This window comes from Canis lupus, chromosome 18 (assembly GCF_011100685.1).
Source record: "Canis lupus familiaris isolate Mischka breed German Shepherd chromosome 18, alternate assembly UU_Cfam_GSD_1.0, whole genome shotgun sequence".
NCBI lineage: Eukaryota > Metazoa > Chordata > Mammalia > Carnivora > Canidae > Canis > Canis lupus.
Genome location: NC_049239.1, coordinates 22,117,336 through 22,142,428, shown reverse-complemented (window position 1 = coordinate 22,142,428; position 25,093 = coordinate 22,117,336). Strand labels below are relative to the sequence as shown.

Below are 25,093 nucleotides of genomic sequence, written 5' to 3'. Positions count from 1 at the left end.
GTTTAAAACACTTTTATAGAACAACCACCAATTGGAGGAGCGCGGACAGTTATTCCAGCTGTTTCGTCGGGGCCGTCGCTTTCCTCGGCGCTGCTGCCCCAGCCTGCCAGCCCGCGCGTGACCTAGGGGGCAGCCCACCTGCACCCACAGAGCAGCTTCTGAAACAAAATCTTCTTATGCAGGGTTTAAAAAAAGGTCTGTAATGTTTCTCAGATGTTTTGGTGTAAATAATATTGGATTGGTTCATTAAAAATGATGTATATTTACAGAACCATTTTTTGTTTATAGACCGGAAAATACATTCACATTCTACTATAATGTGAGCAACAGAGTTACGCAAATATCTTTTTAATGTGATAAGATATTTATACATTAAATGTATAAATTAATAGCTCTATTTATGCACGAGATGTGGAAGTGTATATATACCTGTAATACATACTCTAAGATTGACTGAGCGGCCTGTAGGGCATGTGCTTATTTTGCTTATCAGTGGTTTCTAGTTTTTTCCTTGGAATGAGCATGAGGCACTTACAAAATAACAGTTTTTGGTGCTTATTTTTTTTGAACCTAGTAATTCATCATAATTCCCAGACACAGAGGCCTAGTGCTCTGAAGGGCCGCCGTTACTGGGATAGCCTGAAATGAGTTTATCCTGAAGGCAATGGCTCCGATCGCACAGCAAGGTATTGCCCTGCAGTCAGGCCAGGTGGCCGAGATGTACGCCCTGTAGAGCCCGTGCATAGCGCTCAGTAACGTACTTACAGCCGCCAAAGAGAATATGTTTCAATGTGACTCGATAGATTATGCTCTGCTGCAGAGTGATGTTATGAGGACTTTATTTTTTAAAGATTTTACTTATTTATTAATGAGAGACGCACACAGAGAGAGAGGCAGAGACACAGGCAGAGGGAGAAGCAAGCTCCATGCAGGGAACCCGATGTGGGACTTGATCCCGGGGCCCCAGGATCAAGCCCTGAGCTAAAGGCAGATGCTTAACCGCCGAGCCACCCAGGCATCCCAGGACTTTTTTTTTTTTATTATCAGGCTTTTTATAGGAAACCATGAATGTGTATTTTCTTCTCTTCTCTTCTCTTTTCTTTTTCTTTTTTTTTTGTATTTCATTTTCTAATGTTGCCAGTTTCTAATAAGTGAAAATGGAGATTTGACCACCTTTTCTTCAAAGTGAATTTTGCAAAGCTAACAAAAGTGTTTTTTAAATGGTGTGTGTTTAGCTGAATAAGGAATATGCAACAAGTCAAATTACCGAATATTTGAGAATGCTTGTCTTTTAGCAGATTTGGGGTGCCGCTGTTATTTATTTAACAAGCATCTTCACCAAGTTTTATCATGTAGCGTGTTTAGTTATGCCATTATTTGCGTTTTCTTCCACCTTGGAAAATACCAAACCAAAGAGTTCTTTTCTCCTTGGAAGCCATTAAAGGTGAATTTCAATTGCATAGTTGAGACTAACATGAATAGAGGATTATTCAAAGGTTTATTCAAGATGAAAACAATTCTGCATCACTGCAGGGCTGAGCAAGTCCAGGGAGATTCAGAGAATTTTGTCTCATCTGTGAGAACCTTGATTTGGGTAAGACTGTAATCAATGATACTATGAAACCTTCATGTTCCATGGCAAGCATAAGGCTTGCCATGGAATTGCTGTGCACCTGAGACATTTTATTTCTTGCTTGGAGTCAAGTGCTGTTTGCTACATTTGAGTGGACATGCTGAAGGATGCTTTATGCTTTGTTAGAAAATCAGCTCTGAGCCTTGCGACATTTTCAATTTTATTACACTTTTCCCAAGTGTGAGAGGCAATAATGATCAAAGATTTTTTTCCCATGTATAATTCATCTGATTTTGATGGAAAGCATATTGCAATTGTCTACAGAAGTAGAATATGGTTAAAATTAGACAATTAAAATAATCCTGGTAATTGTGTTTATGTATATGAAAGTTGCAAAGCTGGGACTGTTAAGGAAAGATTTTGGAAATAGATTTTCCAAAGACTTTAGTGTTTTGATCTTTCAGCTGCTCTTTAATGCAGACCTTGAGGGTGTACTTTATCAAGCCATCCATTTGTGTGTCATACTGAAGGTGAAATTTCTGGATTACTTGTGGTCTGCATTTATGACCCAGGCAGCCACGCCCTTCACAAGTTTTTTTTTTTTTTTTAAGATTTATTTATTTACTTGGGGGGAGGGCAGAAGGAGAGACTCTCCAAGCAGACTCCCTACTGAGCATGGAGTCCAACGTGGGGCTCCATCCCATACCCAGGAGATCATGACCTGACCCAAAACCAAGAGTAGGATGCTCAACGACTGAGCAACCCCCGTGCCCCTCCCTTCTTCACAACTTGTAAGGTACTTCTGAATTCCTGCTTTGCCTCCTTTAGTTTAGCACTTATTCTAATGTAAGAAACACATGATCTATCTCCAGATACAAATCATGCTTGTGCATTCATATATTCTGTTGCCCAGCATTGCACTTTCATTACCTGTATTTATTTCTGAGATCTCTTTATGTTACTCTGGCACTTCAATTTAGCTGTTTATGTCTGCCCTCCAGATTCTCCAACAGATTTTAAATAAATTTTTACAGTACATTTAGTTATTCTTGTTTTTTAAAGACTTTATTTATCTATTCACGAGAGACACAGAGTCAGAGACATAGACAGAGGGAGAAGCAGGCTCCCTGTGAGGAGCCTGATGCGGGATTCGATCCCAGGACCCCGGGGATCACGACCTGAGCCGAAGGCAGACTCACCCGCCGAGCCACCCAGGTGTCCCAAGATACATTTTAAATAAGCTAATCTATAAATGAACCTTGAAGAGAGACACTCAGAGTTCTTATATAAAGGAATAGGTGTAACTTACCAATAATCAGACTACAGTTTTACACACACACACACACACACACACAAACACACATGTATTTTAAAACTAAGTATACTACAGGAACATTCAGTTAATGGGATGACTGATGATATGCCCGCTTTTGCTACCTATTTGCACATGTGACATTGTGTAAAAGTAAATTGCTCATGTATGGCCTGGGGAAACATATGAAAGCTACTTACAAAGTCCTTAAGAAGATCAAATAAGATAACAGATGTGGTGATACTTTTAAAAATTTGAGTATACTACGCGTGGAGGAAATTTGTAAGAGAGGACACTACATCAGGAATTTCTAAGTAATGAAGAACTTTATTCTTACTGACAAAAATTTTCCTTCATGTGACCTTGTTTTCCTGTGACTGTTAGCTTCCTTTACTCATGATCATTCCATGTTTTATGTCTTGCTTTGTTTCTTGTTTAATTTCATTTTTCATTTATATCAACTGATGTGAAGACATTTGGCCATGCTATTATTTTACTTGCAAATGGCCTTTACGCACATCTGTTAGAAGTTCTTACTTGATTCGGTTAAACATAGGTTAGGGCTGTTGGTCCACTGTAGAAAACTAAAACTAAACCAGTATGCACATAAGAAAATGTCTGTGAAGACCATTTGAAAATGCAATTATGGTTAATAGTTATTTTAGATTCCTTTGTTTCTCAAACTCTCACTTTCTCCCTTTTGTCTTACGGGATTATGGAAACCTCTTTGATAAATAAAAGGATTTGTGTGTAAGGTTTGGATACTTCATCCCTTAGTGTCGTGATGGATTTGAATTTAAAGCTGATTAAAATCCTAATAAATGAATATACATATGAAGTATTTATCCATTGAGATAAAAATGGCATTTTTAATAACAAGAATGAACTTTGTTTCTGTGAGATATTTTCCTTGAGAAGCTCAGTGCCTTTGAAAAATAATAAAACCCCCAAATTATCTCATTAATGTGCATATTAATTAATGAATGAAAACTCTCTCATTTTAAGATACAAATCAAGGTGAAATATGAAAGGCTTTATACCTCTAAATTAGTCTGTTGAAAAAACACTGAGCTCAGCCCAGAGAATTCTTAAAAGTCTTTGGTCTTTATTCCCTTTATGAAGCCAATATGGGATTTCTGGTCACCTTTGAAAATGGAAATTTTGACATTTAAATGCAGGAACTACAAACCGTACTTTTAAAAATTCAAAAGCTAGAGCTAAATGTAAATAATTCTGTGATTTCGCTTTGGAGGTTATAGAGAATATAAAGGCTCAGGGCCTGGGACCTGGAGTCTAGCTTGTAGTATCATGAGCACGTAGGATATTTGCTGCGGCTGCAGCCATGCACTGTTGCGTGAGGGGGTATGAGCCCGATGGCCCAGGGCCTCTGCCTTCTGACCCCTGACGTGGGCCTGGCACCTCGCTCACAGGCCTGTTGTGGGGATTAAAAGAGATACTGTGTGTAAAATACCATATTGCTTGGCAAATAGCATTTATTCATCAACGGCTGTTTTAATCATGAATTGATAATAATAATTATTGGCAATAACAAGTAAATATTTGGGTACCTAATCTGTTCCAATTGGAAATTTTGTTTCCTTATTGAAGCAAAAGATAGGAACCAATTATATGTCCAATATGTATATTTGAAAACATCTGAAAAATATTTACAAGGCATGAAATCTACTGTGGAATTGAATTTCAAATGATTTTTAACTAAAATCAGCCAGGATTCTTCTCTTCTTTGGAAAGGCATATCATAAGTAAGATTTTTTTCTTTAGCAGTGCTTGTGAAGGTGGGCTGGTGGAGGAAATGAGAGGACCAGTTCAGTTTCATATGCCACGTGTAAAGGCTTGGTTTTATTGTAAAATGTAAGACCAGAGCAGTACAGTAAAATGTTTTGGTACGGAATTTATATAGATATTGGAAGCACAGATATCTATATAACACATACCAAAATGTTTTAGTATCATAACTATCCAGAGTTAAATATACAACTTCTAAATAATTTAAAGTTTTCCTTGAAAACTCGATTTGTGGTTTTAAAACAAGATTGACTTTTATAGTACAAGAAACTTGTTTCTTAACTCTGGCACTACATGATTCTAAGGCACACTCTTATTTTTAATAAAATGCGAACGAAATACATTTTCATTGTTTTGGCCAAATATTTTTTCTCTCTGCAATGAATTTAGTATGAGCCTGACTCAACATTGATTTGGGATGTGTGGCTGTGTATAATACAAAACAAACAAATCAAGAAAAAAAATCAACACAATGAGTCCATTTGGAGAAGGAAATTTTTCTATTTCATATAATGAAAATCACTTTTGTGTTGTGCAGTGTTGTTTTATTGAATAGGATCTTTTGCATTTGACGGAGGCATGTTCTTTCAGCAATTACCACTATACATGACTTATTTCCAGCTAGTATATGAGCATAAGGAAGTGGAATTTTTTTAAAAAGATGCAACACCAAAAATCTTACTAGGAGGAGTATAAGTTAGGTAAAGCCCACAAATAAAAATCTTCATCTAAGAGACAAAGAAGTTATTGTAGTGAAGTTGAATATGAAACAAATGACATGTGTAGTATAACATTATGAGGATTGCTTGGAGTACCATGAGCACTTTTATCTGTTTCTTTATTTTACATCCTAGAATACTGTCTGCTGAAAATAATGTCTCAGATAGGTTAGATAATTGATTAAAGTATTTTTCATTATTAATTCTTTTGGTCTAGTGTGTCATAGACTACTCTATGCTGTTAATCCATTATTTCTCATTCATGGCAATAAAATTCCTTTACTGTGACTTTAAGAGTATTCAGAATCACATAATGTCACTTCATCCCTAATCTGGGTCATGCACTACACTAGACATCTTCACTTTTTTTTGCCCTTTATTGAAGCCTCATAGCAACCTTTTGATGACAGATTTTATCTTCTTTATGAGGATAAAGGAATTTTGGAGAATTATTTTAGAAATGTACATTCTTTTAATGATTAGAAGCAGTTAAAGAGGTGTCACCATAATTCTGTTCCTACAGCCCAGGAAATTCTATTTGTTCCTCTACCAGGACTTTCAATACAACAATACGGTGGCTAATGAGGCAGTTTTGCTCCTGGAGGAGTTGAAGATAGTTGCATCTATATATACTATTTAAATTCATACTTTTGATATAGTAGTATTTGCACTAAACCTAGAAATGAATTGCACATATATATGTTTGGGCCCCACATTAACCCTTCTCAACCTTGTCTCCCCATCTCTTCCCTTCCTTTCATCATTAGCACAAGCATGCTCGCACACATATGTTCATTCTCTTTCTCCCTCTTTCCTTCATCATTATAGAATGATTAAGAGATTAAAATGTGAAAGGTGAGATGGTATAAGAAGATCTCCTGGGACTTTGTCCTGAATCCCCAAATTGATCCCACAGAGGAAGGATTCCCAAGATGTTTGAAATTTCACTGTGGGGTACCAGCTTTTCTTCAGCTGCCTGACCCTGAGGAGGTCTGAACAGCGGTTCCCTGGAACCCCAGAAGTCCGTGAATTCGTGCAAAATTAGTCCTGAAAAAAAATGTAGTCCCAATTAACAGAATTCTCTCTGCAGCTTCTACGTGGTGGAGAGAGCAACATATAGAAAAAAAAAATTTAGGTCAAATGTTGAAATACAAACACATAGTTTTATCTTTAATAAGCAATAATATATTAATCTAAACCATTAATAAAGCTTATAAAGGTATCTGATTCATAATAAAGTTAATAAGTACTGAGAACATTTGAAATGTCCTTTTCAATAGATATATGAGTTACATCAGTCCTACTATATACAATTGGTAGAATTATTATACTGAGAGTCTGAGACCGAATTATAGATGTTTTAAGGACTGATTTGAATCCTTAGATTTGTGTACTATTTTTTGGTTTTTGTTTTAGAGAGGGGGAGAGAGATTAGGAGGGAGGGGCAGAAGAAGAGGGAGGCAGAGAGTCTAAAGCAGACTTCATGCTTGATGGAGGAGTTGATCTTATGCCCCTAAGGTCATGACCTGAGCTGAAATCCAAAGTCAGATGGTTGACTGACTGAGCCACCCCGGTGCCCCAAGTTTGCATACTCTTAATTCAGCTCTAATCTTGAAATATTTCAATAACTACACCTTAAAATACCTCTTAAAATTACTTTTAATTGAAGTGTAGTTGACATACCATATTATGTTAGTTTCAGGTATACAGCATTGTGATTCAATGGTTATATACATTATGAAACGCTCACCATGGTCAGTGTAGTCCCCATCTGTTGCCATAAACATTATTACAATATTACGGTACTTTTCATCCCCATGATTATTTTTAGCTGCTACTGGTATCATTACTAATGAGAAACTTGGAATAAACAAGGAAGGCATCACTATAGCAGTGGGGTTTTTTGAGGAGAGAATTGGGTCTACTGAATATATCAAATTATTGGTCCATTGAATCATGATTGAGTAGAGCTAAAATTTTATTTCCCTTATGTCTTCACATGGGCTTGATCCTTTTTTAGAACATATTCTGAATTTGTCATATTAGGCCCATATATGGCTTTATTTGACTATTAGTTTCTTTTAGGGGCAGGAAGAACTAGCTTTCTACAAGCAGCATCCTCTTTAATGTCTTTTGTTTTCCTGACACAGTAATATTTCTAAATTCATATTCTGTTTCTCTTAAACAAATTAAAAGGGAAAAATTTATGGATATAACTAAAATACTGCTGTAAAAATTAAAATAGCCATTACTTAGAGCCTCTCTTGCATTGCTCTTTCCTTTCTATCAGTTAAATATATTGGCTCCCAACATGTTATTATTTTTTTTTTTAAGATTTTATTTATTCATGAGAAACAGAGAGAGACAGAGACACAGGCAGAAGGAGAAGCAGGCTCCCTGCAGGGAGCCCGATGTGGGACTTGATTCCGGGTCCCCAGGACCACACCCTGAGCTGAAGGCAGGCGCTAAACTGCTGAGCCACCCGGGCTGCCCTGCTCCCAACATGTTATAAGGAACTTCCTAAGAATATATTATTTAGTAACATTTTACTTCTTTCAAAATGTCCATATACTATTACATCATTCATCTACTCAATGATTTTTTTTTTTCATTCAACAAAGATTTTTTTGGCACATCTATCATGTGTCAGATATTATAATGAGTTTTGAGAATAAGATGAATGAATTCAATTACCATGTTTGTCTTCAAGCAACATCTAGTCTATCAACAGACAGATCCATCAGAGCCAACTACATGCTTGGTATTATTTAATGTTTTGGTTTAATAAGTGTTTAATGAAAGTCTGTTATATAGCAGTCATCATGAAGATACAAGTGTCTAAGTCAAGATTTCTCCTGTGAAAGAACCCATAGACTCTTTTGGCAAACAGAGATGTATCAATATTGGCTATGGCCAGAATTGTGTTGATGGTCCTGGAAGTGCAGATGGAGTGATTACCTGTCTTGGGCTGGGAGTAGGAATAGTACTACTACTGCCTGCCCTAGGGGATGATGAAATTAAAACATGTTTGGAAACAAAAAGAAAATAATTTGGTTGAAATAGAGAAACTCCACAGAAGAAATTATTTTTTCTTCTGTCTTTTTGGTGGTAACACAGAATACCATGTTAAAGAATTTGGGATTTTTCTTGAAAATGACAGGCAGCAACAGAGGGAATTTAGTGGATCATGCTGGTTTTTAAAAATACAGACCCTGGGAGTATAAACTGACTAAGGCCGGTGGTGAGACAACTTCTCATTAACAAGCACTTTCACTGTTAAGGACCTACGGCCAATGGCTCTTTATTGACAACTGGCAGTCGTTTGTTCCATAAGATTCTTTAAGTACCTATAATTTCCTGAGATCTCAGAATGTAAGGAGACCATAACATGGGCATTTTCTAGGAGACAAGTGTAAAAATGATTTATAGTCACTCTCCCTGAAGTTGTTAGAGATGATCTTTACATATGCTGGACCGACTGAAGACACTTCCTAAATTTGTTTTCAGTATGTGTATTTTCAATTTCATTACACTGGTTTCACTGGTTTATATTTAATGGATATCTCAAAATTACATGTCATATCCTTAGTGAGCAACGGATTATGGAAGAGAGGCTATAGAAAAAAATGAAATATGTATGAAAGTGTAGTGGGCCTATGAGCCTTGGACCTTTGGAGGTGCCCAGTGTGTGCCATAGACTAGCTGTAGACAGAGTAGACGACACACTCCTACATGTGCCACTGTGTTTCAAATGAGTGTTATTTTCTGATAAATAGAAAAGAAAATCATTTCAAAGAATTATTGATTTTATAGAAGGTTTTATTGTTATTTATTCTCCCAATCCACATTATTAAGAGCTCTACAATGGGACAGTCTCCAAAATATTCAGATGGTCAAATATGTTTGCAAAGATTATGAAAATCACTCCAGAGGAGGCACTAATGTCTTCATACCCAGCTGCTAGTTACGTGTTCCTAGACTCCTCTGGTCTTAGCGAGGGCCTGGCCTGGAGTACATGTTAATGCGAAGACATCAGACTCAGGCTCTTTTAAGTCCATTTTCAAGGCATTTTCAAGTCATTGAGGCTTTCTCTTCAGACCTGATTTTATTCGGACTCTCCCTCATATGACTAATAAATAACTCCAGTACGCATTTGGGAATGACTACTGGTGTGATGTAATTTTGCTGCTTTCCTTTAGGTTGGACTTAAGTAAATTGAAGTGTCAAAAATGGGAACTTATTTGGAAGGTTAGTAGAAGTCCACTCGCTAATGGTGAACATGAGAAAATGTAGGTTCTGACAAATGTTAGAGAGTGATTGGGACCTGGACTAGAATACAGACAACCTGAATCCTATTCTCTTCTTCAGCGTGAATTTGTTGTGTGATTTACTGCATGTGAAAAATCAGAACATCTGCCTTTCGGTTCTGTCAACCACAAAAGGAAGATAGTACTTATCTATCTAAATGCGGGTTGGTTGATAGGATGCAGTCAGACTACATAGGAGATAGTGTTTGAAAAGGCATTACTATTTAACTATAAATACCAGTAACAGTAGTAATAAGTGATGTTTCCTTCATTCTAAGGTGCTTCATATTTCCTATTTTGTAGTTGACATCTTTCCTTTCTAGGTAAGCTGCTGATTTCACCAGTTGCTTTGCATTCAGAAAATAATCCCATTTGGTGATTGAAATGTTAATGTGAGATTAATGATTGGTTGTGACTCAACTGTAAAATCAAAAGTACTTACATGAGTAAGGTTTGAGACAACCTGTTTATACTTGATAATTCTAGTAGAAAAAAAAGATGGGGGGAGAAAAACAACCAAGAAACAGGACAGAAATATGCATCTGTGTGTTTGTGTGTGTAGGACTGATGTTTTTCCAGTAACACAATTCTGTTATCATGTGCTCAGTAAAAATTCACTTAGATAGTTTTAGAAATGTTAGTTATGAGATTTTCTCTTTAGTTCCTGATCTTACCCCGTATTAAAAAAAGAGAGAGAGGAGAGGATTATTAGCATGTGAAGAGACTTAAACAATTGTTTTTAGAGTTTAGAACATATTCCTTTTTTCTGTTTCTGAGTTTTTGCATAAATTACATAAGCTCTGGATAAATGAGAAAACAGCTATTAGAAAAAGTCACTTTAAAATATATTGATTGTGGGCAGCCCCGGTGGCACAGCGGTTTAGCGCTGCCTGCAGCCCAGGGCGTGGTCCTGGAGACCCTGGATCGAGTCCCACGTCAGGCTCTCTGTATGATGCCTGCTTCTCCCTCTGCCTATGTCTCTGCCTCTCTCTCTCTCTGTCTCTATGAATAAATAAAATCTTTAAAAAATATTGATTGTAAGCAAAGTGTCATAGAATTAGTGCAATAATTTTTATTTTTACAGCTGCTAGTGATGTAGGTGGACCATTAAAATAAAGGACATTTTTATTTATAAGTACTAAAATACCTAGGCAGAAATGTAAGTGGATCCAACATTTGTGGAGGAAACAGATTTCCTCTAGCAAGTTGTTGCTAACTAATTTATTTCTTCACTCTTCACTCTTCAATACAAAATTTAAAATTTAGAATAAAAATCACCTTCAGTAGATGATAAATTAGTTTTATGGCATGCATGAAACCGCTATAAGTGAGGAAGCATTAGTAAAAACCAAAGCAGTCAGGGGCACCTGGGTGACTCAGTCCCTTAAGCGTTTGACTTTGGCTCTGGCTGTGATCTTAGGGTCCTGGGATCCAGCCAGAGTCCGCAGTCACTGGGGAGTTGGCTTGTCCCTCTGCCCTTCCCCCGACTTGTACTCACACTGTCTCTTTCTCTCAAATAAATAATCTTTTTTTTTAAAAAAAAAAACCCAACATATCAGTTACATAGAACTTAAAAACGCTAAGGTTTTTCTCTCATTTGTGTCATATCTAGTTAGATGCTTTTAGAAAAGCCCAATATGAGAAACTACTAAAAAGCAAGGGACAAAACTTCTAATACCATTGTTTGAATTCTTCATTCTAACTTAAATCAATGAAGAAAATGCTTGCCCAAGTCAGCTTTTTCTGATATACAATTGGTTAGTGTAGAGGTTAAATTAAATTATGAATGTCACATTTAATTTAAAACTAAAGAGAGAAATAGCATCACAGAGAATGTGCACTTTTGTGAATGTCAAGTGCAACTTGTTGAAGGTCTTTTGAAAAACAAGTAGGAACGACTGTGTATTAGTTATGCATGCCTAGAGTACCTACCAGTTTGGAATACAGATGCCAAGTACGCTATTGATCACCGCTGTTTTTTATTCAAGTTGGCTCATGGAATCACATTGTTTCTGTTTTCCTTTTGAAGAGAATGAGCCTTTGCTACAGAATGGATCCAAAGCCTCTTAAAATCTGTTGAAAATAATGTTCTTGCCTTAGGAGCTTGGTTTTCACTTTCCATAATTCGAGATTTATCTGGTAACTTGCTCAGAGTTTCTAGAGAGGCCTTTCCTCTCCTCTGTGTTGTTCTTTAATACTCGTTCTCCTTAACAAAGAAGTATCTTTAGTTAGCATGGTGCTGCAGGACTGAGAATGTTGCCAAATGTTGTTAGCTTGCTTCTTTCTGTTCCCTTCTAAGCCTTTCACTTACCTAAGTGGGAAGGCTAATAGTGTTATTTCATGTAAGGCACTTACTCAGCTCTGCTCACACAGGCACTCATCAGTAGGATAGGTGGTGGGTATATTTCCATTAGGTAGATGAGAAGTGTGATGCATGGAAATGTCAATTCTTTAGTACAGAGACATCACTGGGCCTCATATACAGTGACATTATAGGAATCACCCACAATGAGCCAATCTGTGGCCCATTGACTTGTTATGACATTGTTGCTCCAGACTCCAATATCCAGCCACCAGGGTGGTTTGGCATTGCTACTTGATATTTTAGGCAAAATCTAGAAGAATGAAATGTTATGAATTTAAATGTTTTGAAACCATGAGCATTAATATAAAAGATACAGTTAGAACTGTCATCAGTAGGTCTGTCAGTATTCTTAAGTTGACTAATTTTTAGTTATTCCAGCTGTTATTGTTATTATCATCATCACCATCCTCATCGTCATCCTTGTCAACACTGCACTTCTCTGGTATCACAAAACTTAAGTTGTGATAATAGAATGAGTTACTGGCAATTACAGGATCATTCGATATGGTGAATTCACACTGTTGTCAGTCGGTATGCCAGAAAACATTTTCTCAGGCACTAAATAAAGGATTAAAAGATAATTACTTTAGTTCTATTATATATTAGCAGTAGTTCAGGATGTTTCTTTAAGGAGATAAGGATTAGTATAGTATTTTTATCCACAGAGGGAAGAGTTGATTTTGCCGATTGCACCATAGAGAATATTTGAGCAAAATGTTTAGTTACTTTATATAGTTTACCATTCTACCTGTTTTGTGAGTAATTTTATTTACTTATTAAATATTTTATTTATTTGAGAGAAAGAGCGTGAGCCAGTGCAAGCAGGGGTAGGGCAGAGGGACAAGCAGACTCCCCGCTGGGCAGGGGCTCCATCCCAGGACCCTGGGGTCGTGACCTGAGCTGAAGGCAGACGCTTAACCGACTGAGACACCCAGGAGCCCCTTGTGACTAATTTTAATGAAAAGATGAACAGAATTAAAGCATACCATCATTGGTACTTTAATCTTTTAGTTTGCTTCTTTAGACTGGTGACCATGTTTTGGTAATTTTTATTTTCATTTCACTTCTGGTCACTGAGTTAGGTATTGGGTAGAGATTCTTTGTCAAATGATAAGTTATGGCACTTGAGAAATTACACCTTTATGAGTTATTCTCATAAACCGTCATATTTAATACTAATTCTGCTTAAAGTGAAGGTCTATTACGGGAGTCCAAGAGAGGCACTTAACTCTGGGAAATGAGCAAGGGGTAGTGGAAAGGGAGGTGGGTGGGTGGGGGGATGGGGTGACTGGATGACGGGCACTGAGGGGGGCGCTTGACGAGATGAGCACTGGGTGTTATACTATATGTTGGCAAATCGAACTCCAGTAAAAAAACATACAAAAAAAAAAAAAAAAGAAAGTCCAAGAGATGTGCTTGATTTGGAAAGAGAAATAAGAAAAAGTTTTTCTCTTCAAATGCATCACATATATGGGACAAATCAAAGTAATTTATATTCATTTCACTTTCAAACATTGTATTTTTATGTTAATAAATGTTTTCTTATGTTAACTACTTTGTTTTCTTGAATTGATTGGTTGCATTTTCAGTTTTCTCTACTAGTTGGGTTATCTAAAAAATTCAAAGATAGTTATGGCCCCCTTGTGGTCAAATAATGTAAAAACTCCCAAGATTGAAGAATACTTCATTATCTTTTTCTAAAATGATATTGTTGAAAATTCTAAGGCTATGATTTCAAAAATCACAAAATAGTCTAATATATAATAAGGAAATTAGTTGGTTGAATAGATATTTAATGTATGGTCAAATATCTAGTTTTTAAAATTAGTTAAATGATCAGGTTTATGTAAATAAAACATTTGAAATCACTACATTCCCTACTCCAACTTCTGTGACATTTTAGTGTAGATGTGTTAATAAGCAGTTTAAAAAAGTATGTTTCCTATGATACTGAGTTTGTTAACTCAATGTCACTTAATACGACATTGAGTTAGATATTAAGATAGTAGAGGACATGAAGCAGCATATATTATGTGTATGCTTTTGGTAATTAAATTCTAACATTTTAATTAAAATAATTATCTAGTTTCTCACAAAATTCTGTTTTACTCTTGATTAGGAAAAGAATCTTGAGCTGTTTCATAGAAAATAAACATAAAAGTAGATTTTTGACCTTTTTTTTTCTTCTATGTTCAGTGTATATTTTATGTACTACTTAGGGATTAAAACATATGATGGCAGGAAGTATATATCTTTATGCATATTTCAATTAGTTTATTATTATAATTAATTTATTAATTTCAGTTAATTTATTATAAGCAATTTGTGATAAATTATTTTTACTGAAAAAAATACTGATGTGGAGAGTTTATGTCCTACTTTTTGGAAACAACTTTATATACGTAGAAAAAATAATGCAGATTTGGGCCAATTGCTCTTTAAAATAGCATGTGAAAGTTATATAAGATTGTTTTATGTATAAACCTTTCTACTTAAAATATGAAAACAGATGGTAGTGAACTAAGCAGAAATAAATCGTGTTATGCAAATATAACTACTATCTCTGAGTTGTTTTAGTGAAACAATCTTTTTGGTTTTGATGTGGTTGTAAGAGTGGAGAGGAAATAAGGGTCTCACAATGGATGTATAGTGTGTGCCAGTGATAACATTCACAGTCTGTCTCGATGAGTGCCAGTTTGATATTACTATTTTCATCAGGTTCACTTTCCTTGATCGCATGGGATAATCTTGTCTCTTCAGTGAAGAAATGGAAAAGCTACCAGAAATGAAATGAATACTTCAGTAAAGGTCACAACAAATTTATCAGAGCTTTGCTAGATTAAAAAACATCTGTGAAGGCCAAACTCATCTCTGGTGTTAGAGCACAAGGGATGTTAGTGGATGCTAGTAATTTCTGTTTTTTGATTTATATGCATCATATGAAAACTTCTACCTTGTTAGAATCATGATTCATACAATTTTTGTATGTATGCTATTTTCAACAGTAGGAAACTAGGAAACTAGGAAAAAAGTTGCAAACACCTGTATAAAATTATAGAATCGGTCATATTATGAAAATATTGATATGTTGAAGTTAAAATGTTCTTTGAAACATAGTTCTATATAGTATTCACTCTAAGAGGCTTTAGGAAAAAAAAAATAAGAGGCTTTAGGATTATTTCACCTAAAATAAGTTTTTTACAAAGTGTGTTTTTCCCCTTTAATTAGCTAAAAGCCAGGAAAGAAAACGTTGTCTTCATATGATCACTTAAATGCCTCTATGTCATAAGAAATTAGCTAACTGGTTTTACATGTTTCAACACTTCTGCTTAAAAGCAGTCCTGAAGCATCTTTGTAATTAGTTTATTAATTTTTTTCTTGCTTATTTAGGCTGTTATAGTAGAAATAACATGAGCTATTCTTTACCCCAAATTTTGTAAAAATAGAAGCAGTTACTATATAATTGTCAGCCTTAAATTAGATGACATATGAGAAAAGTCTGTAGCGTAAGGTGTGGCACATGATGTATTTTCAGTAACAGTCAGGTTTTTTGTTTTTTTATGTTTTGTTTTTTCTTTTTCCTCTGTGGAGATCTTATTTCAGTCTGCTGTTGGAAATGGGTGGATTTTCTGGCTTGTTGGCAATACAAAGAAATGAACATTTGTTACTTTGAAATATGCATCATTTATAAAAGAATTAGCCAGATGAAAAATCTGTGTTGTAGATGGCATTTCTCAATGTGTTGAGTATGGGCTAAATGGACATGGTATCTTAATTTCATCTGCTACTTGGTTTTACATTCTAATCCTGTGACTATGTAATATGTAAAACTGGCAAAATTATTTTAGGAACAATAAATACGTTCATTCTCTTGAACTCCTTTTGCTGGGTACGTATCCTCAAGAAATAATTTAAAAAGTAGAAAAAAGGCTGCAAAGTCACACTCCCGGAATAGTAAAAGATTGTGGTCTGAATCTCATGCAGTAGAATAGTTTGAATTTGAATTTATCTGGTGGGTAGAATAGTATCTGAGGTTAAAACAAATATTTTGAAGTGTCTTAGTGTGCATAGTGTTTCATGGGGTAAAGCAAAATTTAAAAAGCCCATGCATATCTTTATTCCCATTATTTATTATAATTATATAATTGCACAAAGGCTATGGAATTAGGGAAATGTTGACATCACTTGAAATAAGGTTGTAGAATTTGGGGTGACAGTGCTCCTGTAATGTCATAATTTTGTTCTTTACATTTGGGATAAGGTGAGGTGGCGAGGGAGAGCACAGGGTGGAAAGGAGAGCAGTTGCTTTTTAATTAGTCCAAGAACATTTATCCTGGAATGCTGATTTCTGTTTACCGTACAGTGTAATTTTTTCCCCTCTTTGGTGACCGTGTATCACAATCTTGCCAAATTGAGGTGTTTGCTTTGGAGTTCTATGTTTGGTTCTCTCCAAAACAGGTCACTGAAATTTGACCTAAACATGTCTTAGAAATTTAAAGGAAAATATAAATTATTCCATAAGCACAGTTACTGGAGACCGTGACCGCCGTGATCTCTGGAAACTTCCAGGTTTGGTGGCTACAGATGTGTTTTGCTGTTCTCCCTTGGTGCGCTCGACTCCAGCTGTAACCACGCAGAGGGGATGTCTCTTCCTGTGGCCTTGGGGTCGGAGGGCACCTGTGCGAGCCAGGTGAGCAGGCTGTGTGAGCGGAGGGAGCGAAACTTCCCTTTCTTGGGGGTCAGGCCCTTCCAGTGTCCGAGGCTGCAGGGAGAGGCCCGGCCCCGCTGCAGGGTCTCAGGAGCACGGACGCCGAAGAGAGGGCGCGGGAGGCAGATTTCATGACTTTTATCAAGTGTCCTATGACCTCATTAGAAGAAACATTTCAAAGGGAACATTTGCTGACATGGCTTTTTGCAGATTCATTTATTCCACAAACATTCAGCTGGAGCCTCCCTTGTACCCTGAGGTTCAGATGTAGGGGGGTGTGGAGGAGTCTGGCCTGCTCCCTGCCTCGAGCAGTTTATGTAAGGGAGAAGTTTGTCCTGCTGAATTTCAAGGCTCCCTAAAATGCAAGCAGCTTCTTTCTCTTTTTATACTCCCCAAAAAGAAAGCCAAGAGTGCTTTTATTACACTGGTATTCTCAGATATATATATTTCCAGTAGATGTAAATTACATTTCACATAGCCTATATATTTCTAGAAGTAAAACTGGCATAATATCTGTGGGTTTCTTTCCCCCTTGGGGAAAAATATCATTTTTAAAAATAACACTTAGCATGATAGAAAATACAAGGTTGGCATTGTGCCTCTTTGGACAGTAAATTCCTTCCTTTACTTGAGCACAAATACATGGTTACCATGATTTTTATTATTAAAGAGTAATTTTCGTATCTATCAAAGTGAAGCACGTGCTCACACCATCATCCTGCAGTTCCACTCTTAGATACATTCCTAGGGGAAATATGTACATTGCCAGAAGACATGCAGTGGAATGTTCAGGGCGGCAGTATTTTTCATAGCCCCAAGCTAGAAACAACCCAAATGTCCACCAATAGTAAAATGGAAACATAAATTACGGGGCATCTGTTACATTGGAATATCACACGGCAGTGAAAACAGTAAGGAAAACCGAAACATACCTTGAGTGAAGGAAGCTAGACGCCAAGTATAGATACTGTTGTCTGATTCCTGATCAGTAAAGTATAAAGCAGGCCAAACTAGTCTATGGTGGTGACGGCATAGAGGTTGCTCTTTTTTGGGGCAGACTCTAGTTCCTGGAAGAGAGCAGAAGGGGGTTTGGGGGGCTGCTAGTTACATGAAGTTTTTTCACCTGTGTGCTGATTACACAGGTGTGTTCAGTTTGTGAAAATTCACTGATCTTGATACTTATTTTTTTGTATGATGTTATATACTTCAATACAAAATTTAAAAATTAACAGCATCAGTTAGCTAGCTGGAAAAATGTGACAGGAAATGGAGCTGTACTCCTAACATTCACGTTCCTTATCTATTATACTGTTTGTGGAAATAAATGAAGATCATACCACCCGCAACAAAAACAGAAGCTGTTTATTCAGGGCTTCCTATAGCAGCCACCATTACTTGGACTTGGCAGAGACTCAAAGGTACGGCAGGGAGTGGGCAAGCATCGTGGAAAAAATCGAAGCTTCGGTTATGCTTGGTTGGAGGATGTTGGCATGGGAAGCCGGAGGTGGGCTGGGAAGAAGGCAGAGATTGGTTTGGGGAGCATAATTAGCTTTCTGTGGTTTGGCCTGAGTTAGAAGCAAGGTAGGGGGCGGGGGAGAGAAGCTTTTAACCAAGTTCTGTTATTTCTGAGGAAGTTGCTGCAGAGTTGTGGTTTGGCCTCCAAGTTGGTTGTTTCAGAAGTTGTGGGTCAGAGTCCTGTTGTCACATACAATCCGAGCAGTCTGTTTGGATATGCAGAAAGAACCATGTGGAAGTGGAATCAGCACGCAGGACACAAGGAAAAGGATACACTCCGTCACAGCCTCACATTTGGTATACTTTGGATCTGACTCTTGATGGCTTATATTTTGGGGGATTAGACCTGTCATCTTTTAGTTCTCCTCAAAGTAATAAGGTATGAGAAAATACCTACTACACTAACCTAAGCCCATACCTACTGAACTAATGTAAGAGGTGGAAAGACAGTTTTTTTATATGAAGGGTGGTCATATCATGTCCAACAGTTGGGACATTCCTTTTCTTGATGGTGAGTTTGTTCAGAAATAGCCATTAAATGCTAACAACCACCCCTCCCCCCGCCAAAAAAAAAGTCTGGATTCTATATGACTATATATTTGGGGTAGTGGTTCTTAATCAGGTTGAACATTGAACATGGTACTGTCCCTACCAGCAGACATAGAATCCAATGCAATTGATGGGGTGTGGGGCCCAAGTATTGCTATTTTTCTTTTAAAGACCCTCTAGTAATTTTAATGTGTGGTTAGTGTTAAGATCCACCAGTTTAGAGCGAAGGTTGTAAAATGAATATCTATATCTACATATCTATCTATCTATAAAGTTTGTGTGATTGTTCATGGTATTGTATGAAATGTTTTACATATCATTAAAATTGTCACCAGCATCCTATGAGGTAGTTGCTATGGTTATCTTTCTTTTAAAGATTAAGAAACTGGAACTCCTGGTAGTTAAATAACTTTGCCTATAGCAATTTAATAATTTATCTAAAGTTACACAAGGTACATGAGTCCTTATTTACAGAGAAAGAATCTGACTTAAACTGGAGTCAGGCTATATGTAGCCTTTATCTTACTTAGTATGAGTTTTCAGACAGTTAACGATGTTTGATTACTTACTGGATGCTGGAAATGTTAATATGATATACAGGATATACATCATAGTTCCTTTCTAAAGTTAAAAAAAACGGAAATTCTAAACCATCTGGCCTCAAGATTTTAGGTGAAGGATTATGGACCTGGAATAAGTAGCAAAACAGAAGTAGGTCTAATGAAATCCAGAGGAATCATTCTTAACCACCAGCTCTCATTTTTATTAAGCTGTGCTAATCTAAAGAATTTCCCTTCTTCATTCTAAGAACATGTTTATCAAAAAAACCCCAAACCAGTCCCTATTATGGATACATCTGTAATTTCAGGCTTGAAAGAGGTATTAACAGCTTGATTGTTAAGCCATTCACTAACCTGATGTTTGACTCTGCTCCGTCTTCTCAGAGCTCCAAGGCCATCCTAGAGCCTTGTCCAGAATCACAAGCAAACTGTCAGCTTTGTTGCTTATACAGTGTATTTTCTTTTCCTTTCAGGTCAGTTGCACTTGTATATCTCAGCTCTTTAAGCCCTTTTATTCTTTTCCATGAGTCATTTAAGACCATGACAATAGTTTCAGCTGACTAATCTTTACAATTTTTCCTAGCCTGTGCCACGTTCTTTTAGGCTGAAGGTCTTTAGTTCATTTAGAATTAATAAATTTGTTCTCCCTTTTGATCTGTTTTATTATTTTTTTCAGCTGTTTATATCTTAAGGCTATATTGACATCTATAGCAACATCTTTTAATTTATTGCTCTATATCTAAGGTTTTAAAATAATTATACTTTTAATTATTAACATGGATTTTGAAAAGGTAAAAAGTAACAAGGTAGTATAAATTTGTTCATTTTTGCACAAATAAAATTTTTATGTATTTTATGTATATGTATGTTTACATATGTTTATGTAATATTTTATGTATTTTATGAAATGCAAAATGAGGGCCTTTTAAGACAGGTTTTATATTACAGGTTAAACTCCACACTGTGTCTGGCTTAAATGATCCTTCGTTTAGAAGGAATGTTGAATATATTCAGTACATAATAAAGTATATAAAAACACACTATTTGGGGTTTAGTTGAGGAGTACAAAATACTGAGATACTTTCCAGGTCTATAGTAACAGAATTAAGCCTCTGAATCCTATATTTCTTCTTCCTTTAAGATATTAAGTGCTTTTATTTTTGGTCAATGGATCTGTTGTAATTTGTAATATAACTGATGATTGAGTGCACTCCTTCCTCGTCTGTACTCAGGAAGCCTACTCTGTTGGTCCTGTAGCTCAATTGCTTTTTAATCGATCCCTCTGAAGAACCAATATGCTAGCAGGATGACAGAGTGTCTCAAAGCCTGCACACCTGCCTGAGAAGTTAAATCAGTTCTTCCTTTCAATGAAAAGAATGGACAATAGGAAAAACAGTCATCTCAGAAAGGAGGCCAAGGCAATACTCGCTTACATCATCATGCAGCTCAATCTCTCTCTTGAAGGGTTTTGTGAGGACAAATGAGAAAATGAAATGCCTAGCAGAGTGAGTCAGCCCTCAATAAATGACGCGGCTGTGGTCATGTTGGTGATAGTATTTTGAGCTATTAGCACCTCTGTGAGTCAACGAGAATCAATGCATCTTTGACTTAAGAAAGTTATTTGGCCATAAGTGAGACTGTTATTCACCTTTGCTTTTGCAGAAGATGTTGGAGAAGAACTGAATGCCTAGTAAATGAACTCAATCACCTGTGACACATTAAAGAAATAATAAGTTCGTATTTGGTATGAAAACAACATTAAAGTAGAATTATGTTGGGTTTTCTAACATATATTTTACGTTTTGTAATTGGTTTTATTTTGATCGATATGTGAATGATAATTTGCATAGCATTTAGTTTCTTTATAGACGTGAGTCCTAATCCAGTTCTACATTTGCATGGAAGGCCTTAATTAATATGCGTACATGCTCAATTAAACAGCCATTTTAAAGGACCCTCAATGTAAAAGAAAATAAGAATCAGAAAGAGCACATCTGTTTACTAAACAGTGGTAAAGCCAACAGTTTAAAAGCTGTCCTCTGATAGGGGAAGGGTTGACATTCCTTTTTGTAGGATGACTGTTTTCCCAAAGGAAAGGCTTGATTGCATGTCTTCTGTGCTCTTCCATATATAAGTCCATATGTGTATGCGTGCCTGCGTACAAGATATACAGATATAAAATATCAACTCTTGTGTAACAATCATAGTGAATAGTCTTTTCCAAAACCTCTTTTAAGTCATGGATTGCCTTGAAAGATTGGTGTGGGATAGGGAACCTTTCAGAGGAAAATGGATATATAAATACATACACAAAATTTTATGAATGGTTTTAAGAAATTGATGGAAGCCCTGAATCTAATTCTGGTATGTGGCTCATGAATCTCTGAGTCAGCACTGTTCTTCAGTCACCTTGAGTTAAGGGAAATCTAAGCAATTTGTTTAATTTTATAATGAGTTTATTAAAGTTCAGAGTAGGTAAGTTAATCCAGCTACTTTATTTCAGGGGTGGAAAAGGCTTACTTGGTAATTCTTTGGCATTTTCTTCCCTTATTTCCCAGCCATGTCCACAGTGATTTAATTCCATAACCAGCGGAGTCTGTAGCATGTGTTCAGTGTTACATAAACACTTCTGTTCATAATTCTTACTGTTCCTTCCATTATTTCTGTCTGCTTATTTTCTACATTTAACTCACTTTCTCGGCAAAGTAACAAGGGCACTTAGACAATGTAAAATGTAGACATGAGAAAATAGGAAAAGCTAAGTGAGAAAGGGAACAATTTTTGTGTAATTCTCAGTATTAACTTTTTGTCATGATTATCAGTAGTTGATGTGTTTTTACATTGGACTGTTGTATCAAACGTAAATTTTGCATCCCCTTAGTGATCAAGTTTATTTTCCAACAGTGGGACATTCCGACTTAGGTCTTGAATTTCATATCCAAATCGAAGCAGAAACTTCATCTGTCATGACATTGCACATTTTAGCTTTGCCGAGGGGAAGACCTAGATGCCACACGGAGAGAAATGTGGCCTGGGGACGAGTAAACAGCCACTACATGATTGATGAACAGGAGCAGTTCACACAGTTTCTGTTAAGACAGGGAGCTACATCTCCTCAGCCCTATGTGAACTCTCAAGTGTGGGCTGACTGAGAAATAGGTCCTGTCTTATTTCTTACCCTCCCTAACATGACAGGAAAAAATGCTCTTTGAATTGTAACAAATCATTGGACACCTAGTAACAGTAGATCAAAATGATTTTATGAACCCTACAAGAGAATGAATGTTGTGAGGAGACCAGAGTATTTTTGTTGTGAAGTTCGTTTTGGAAATTAGTGTGTGACTGAGATCGTCTCTGGAGCTGGCATGCCGGGATTCAAAACTAGACTCTGTTGCTTACTGCTGCCTTGGGTTGGTTACGTAACTGGCTGAACCCTGGCTTTTTCATCTGCCAGATGGGGACGAGGAGTATACCTATATTTTATGTTTTGTGTGAAGACCAAATGAGTTAATGCCTGTGGATAGTAAATAAGCGCCCAATTAATACAAGCAGTTCTTATTTTTAAATTTAAGGTAATGAAAAATGTTTCTCCATGATTTTATAATTCTGCTGCAATGCTACCTAGAAGCTTTAGAAATTATTACCAGTAATGTATTCACTTAGTGAATATTTTCGAGGGCTCACTATGTGCCAGGCACTGCTCTAGGTCCTGGGCAAATAGCAATGAAGGAAACATGGGTGGGATGGGGCTGAGGGAGGCTGCTAACAGGGCTCATAAGGGCACTTGGGAGCAGACAGTTGAAGTCAAGTATGAGAAGGGAACAGATGAGAGCTCCAGGCGGTGGGTTTTCAGGTAGAGCAAGGCTCCAAAGCCAGAGTGTGCTTGACATGTTCAGGGAACTGCTTGGAGACCAGTGGTAGGAATGTCAGACAGAGATGAGATTGGTGGTGGTGGTGGGGGGTGCATGTCATGTCGCCTTCACGGGTGGGGGGAAGTGAAACCACCGGTGGAGCAACAGAGTGACGAATCTGATTTACGTTGTGAGAGGCCTCACTGTGGTTACTGCGTGGAGCATGGGGGGCATGCATGGAATCAGGAAGGTTATTTTGGAATTATTGCAGTGATTTAAGCTAGAAAGGGTGGCATTTGGGGCTAGCCTGAGGGTGGGTGAAGGTGTAGAAAAAGGCCCAATAATATATTAAATACCTACTGTAGCCAGAAGCTTTACATATATATTGTTGAGTCCACCCAACAGCCCTGAAAGGGAACTATTATTGCCACTTAGAGGGATGTTTTGCCCAAGGTCGTTGCAGGTGAAATGGAAAAAGAGCATGATGCTCTTCTCCTCTTCTGTTGCTGAAAGTAAAAGACGAACAGAAAAAAGGACAGGTACAGCACATCAGTCATTATCCGGTTAAGTTTAAACTTTCTTTTTGCACACCTACTATAAATTCCTGCCCGGTGGGTACCTTGGGGGCAGGAGGCGGGGGTGGGTTGTAGGGGTGAGAGATTGAGGAGAATCTCCAAGAGGTCCTGGAATAGGTTTAGGGGTTTTTGTTTTTGCTTTTTCCTCCTCCTCTGTGCTTCCTTCTGTCCCTCTGCTGAGGCTTTGGAGTTTTTAATGTTTTGAGATCCAAGTCATTGAAAATAAAAGAACCCGCCCCCCCCCCCCCAAAAAAAGGAAAATACAAAACTTATTTTGGAACAAGATGAACAGTAATTTAGCATTTTAAGATAAAGCACTAGAAGGGAAAGTACAAAACCAAAAAGTAACAAAAGCAAAAAACCCTGAAACAACTTTTAACTTTTAATTGGGTAGGTATTTATTGAATAAATAATCACTACAATTATGTAATACCTAGTATGTGGCAGGAACTATATTGGATACTTGGGATAAACAATGACTAAGATGTACCTACCCTCAAGAGTTTAGCTGTATAATACATAATAATAGCCTAGATCCAAGCAAAAGATAAAGTTTCTATCCTAAGTTAGAAGGTGGGAAATAAAGCGGTTATGTGACTTGAGGGTGACAGGAAAATCTTCAAGCAGGAGAGAGCGTTGGTGATAGGTCATTGTCTGTCGGACACAACTGAACAGTGCACTTGACCGTGGAGTGTAGAACGTCTTCGTTCTTCATTATGGAGAGCCGTACAAATGCAGTCGCGGGGCCATCCAGGTGCAGGCAGAAGTGTGTATGAACCCGTGCGCGGTGTCGGACCCCTGCCTCTGGCCCCCAGATCTCTCCCGACCGTGGATCACATTAGCTTCTGGTCAGCCTTCTCCGGGGGGGCCGTGAAGAGGGCCCCTCCCTGGCCCAGCGCTGCCTGCCTCCCTGTGCAGCACTAACTCCTCGGCCGATCCACTTCCTATGGTCTTGAATTTGAGCTGCATCTTTGGGCTGCTGCTTTTCATTTCGCAAGCACATGGTCTGATCTCTTCCCATCCCCCGTCAGAGTCCTCATTTTGCTCACTTTTTAATGATATTCTTCTAGCACCTAAAGAAGTGGTCTTAACTTTGCAGTGGAGGTTGGGACTCCTCACATCCTGGTCAAACAAACCCATGCATTATAGTCGATTAAAAGGAATCTCTTATTTTCATTTCATTGCATCTGGCAGGTGTTCATCATCCCAAACTGCTCAGCTTTCAGACTACAGGAGGTTTTTTTTTTTTTTTT

At 37.2% G+C, this 25,093-nt stretch overlaps 1 protein-coding gene and 1 long non-coding RNA gene across 10 annotated transcripts in view; one reads left to right on the top strand and one right to left on the bottom strand.

The window, feature by feature from the left end:
• The window catches only part of CACNA2D1 (calcium voltage-gated channel auxiliary subunit alpha2delta 1), a 475,745-nt gene that overhangs the window by 169,501 nt on the left and 281,151 nt on the right, over positions 1-25,093 (top strand). The gene's annotated exons all lie outside the window — the stretch shown is intronic.
• LOC119864187 lies at positions 16,263-19,896 on the bottom strand. 2 transcript variants are annotated; one of them, XR_005373230.1, is made up of 3 exons: positions 19,769-19,896; positions 17,723-17,857; positions 16,263-16,947 (listed from the first exon to the last, which is right to left on the bottom strand). It is a non-coding gene; the product is annotated as an uncharacterized LOC119864187 (long non-coding RNA). The 2 variants fall into 2 exon arrangements; XR_005373231.1 differs by having other exon boundaries at positions 16,263-16,940.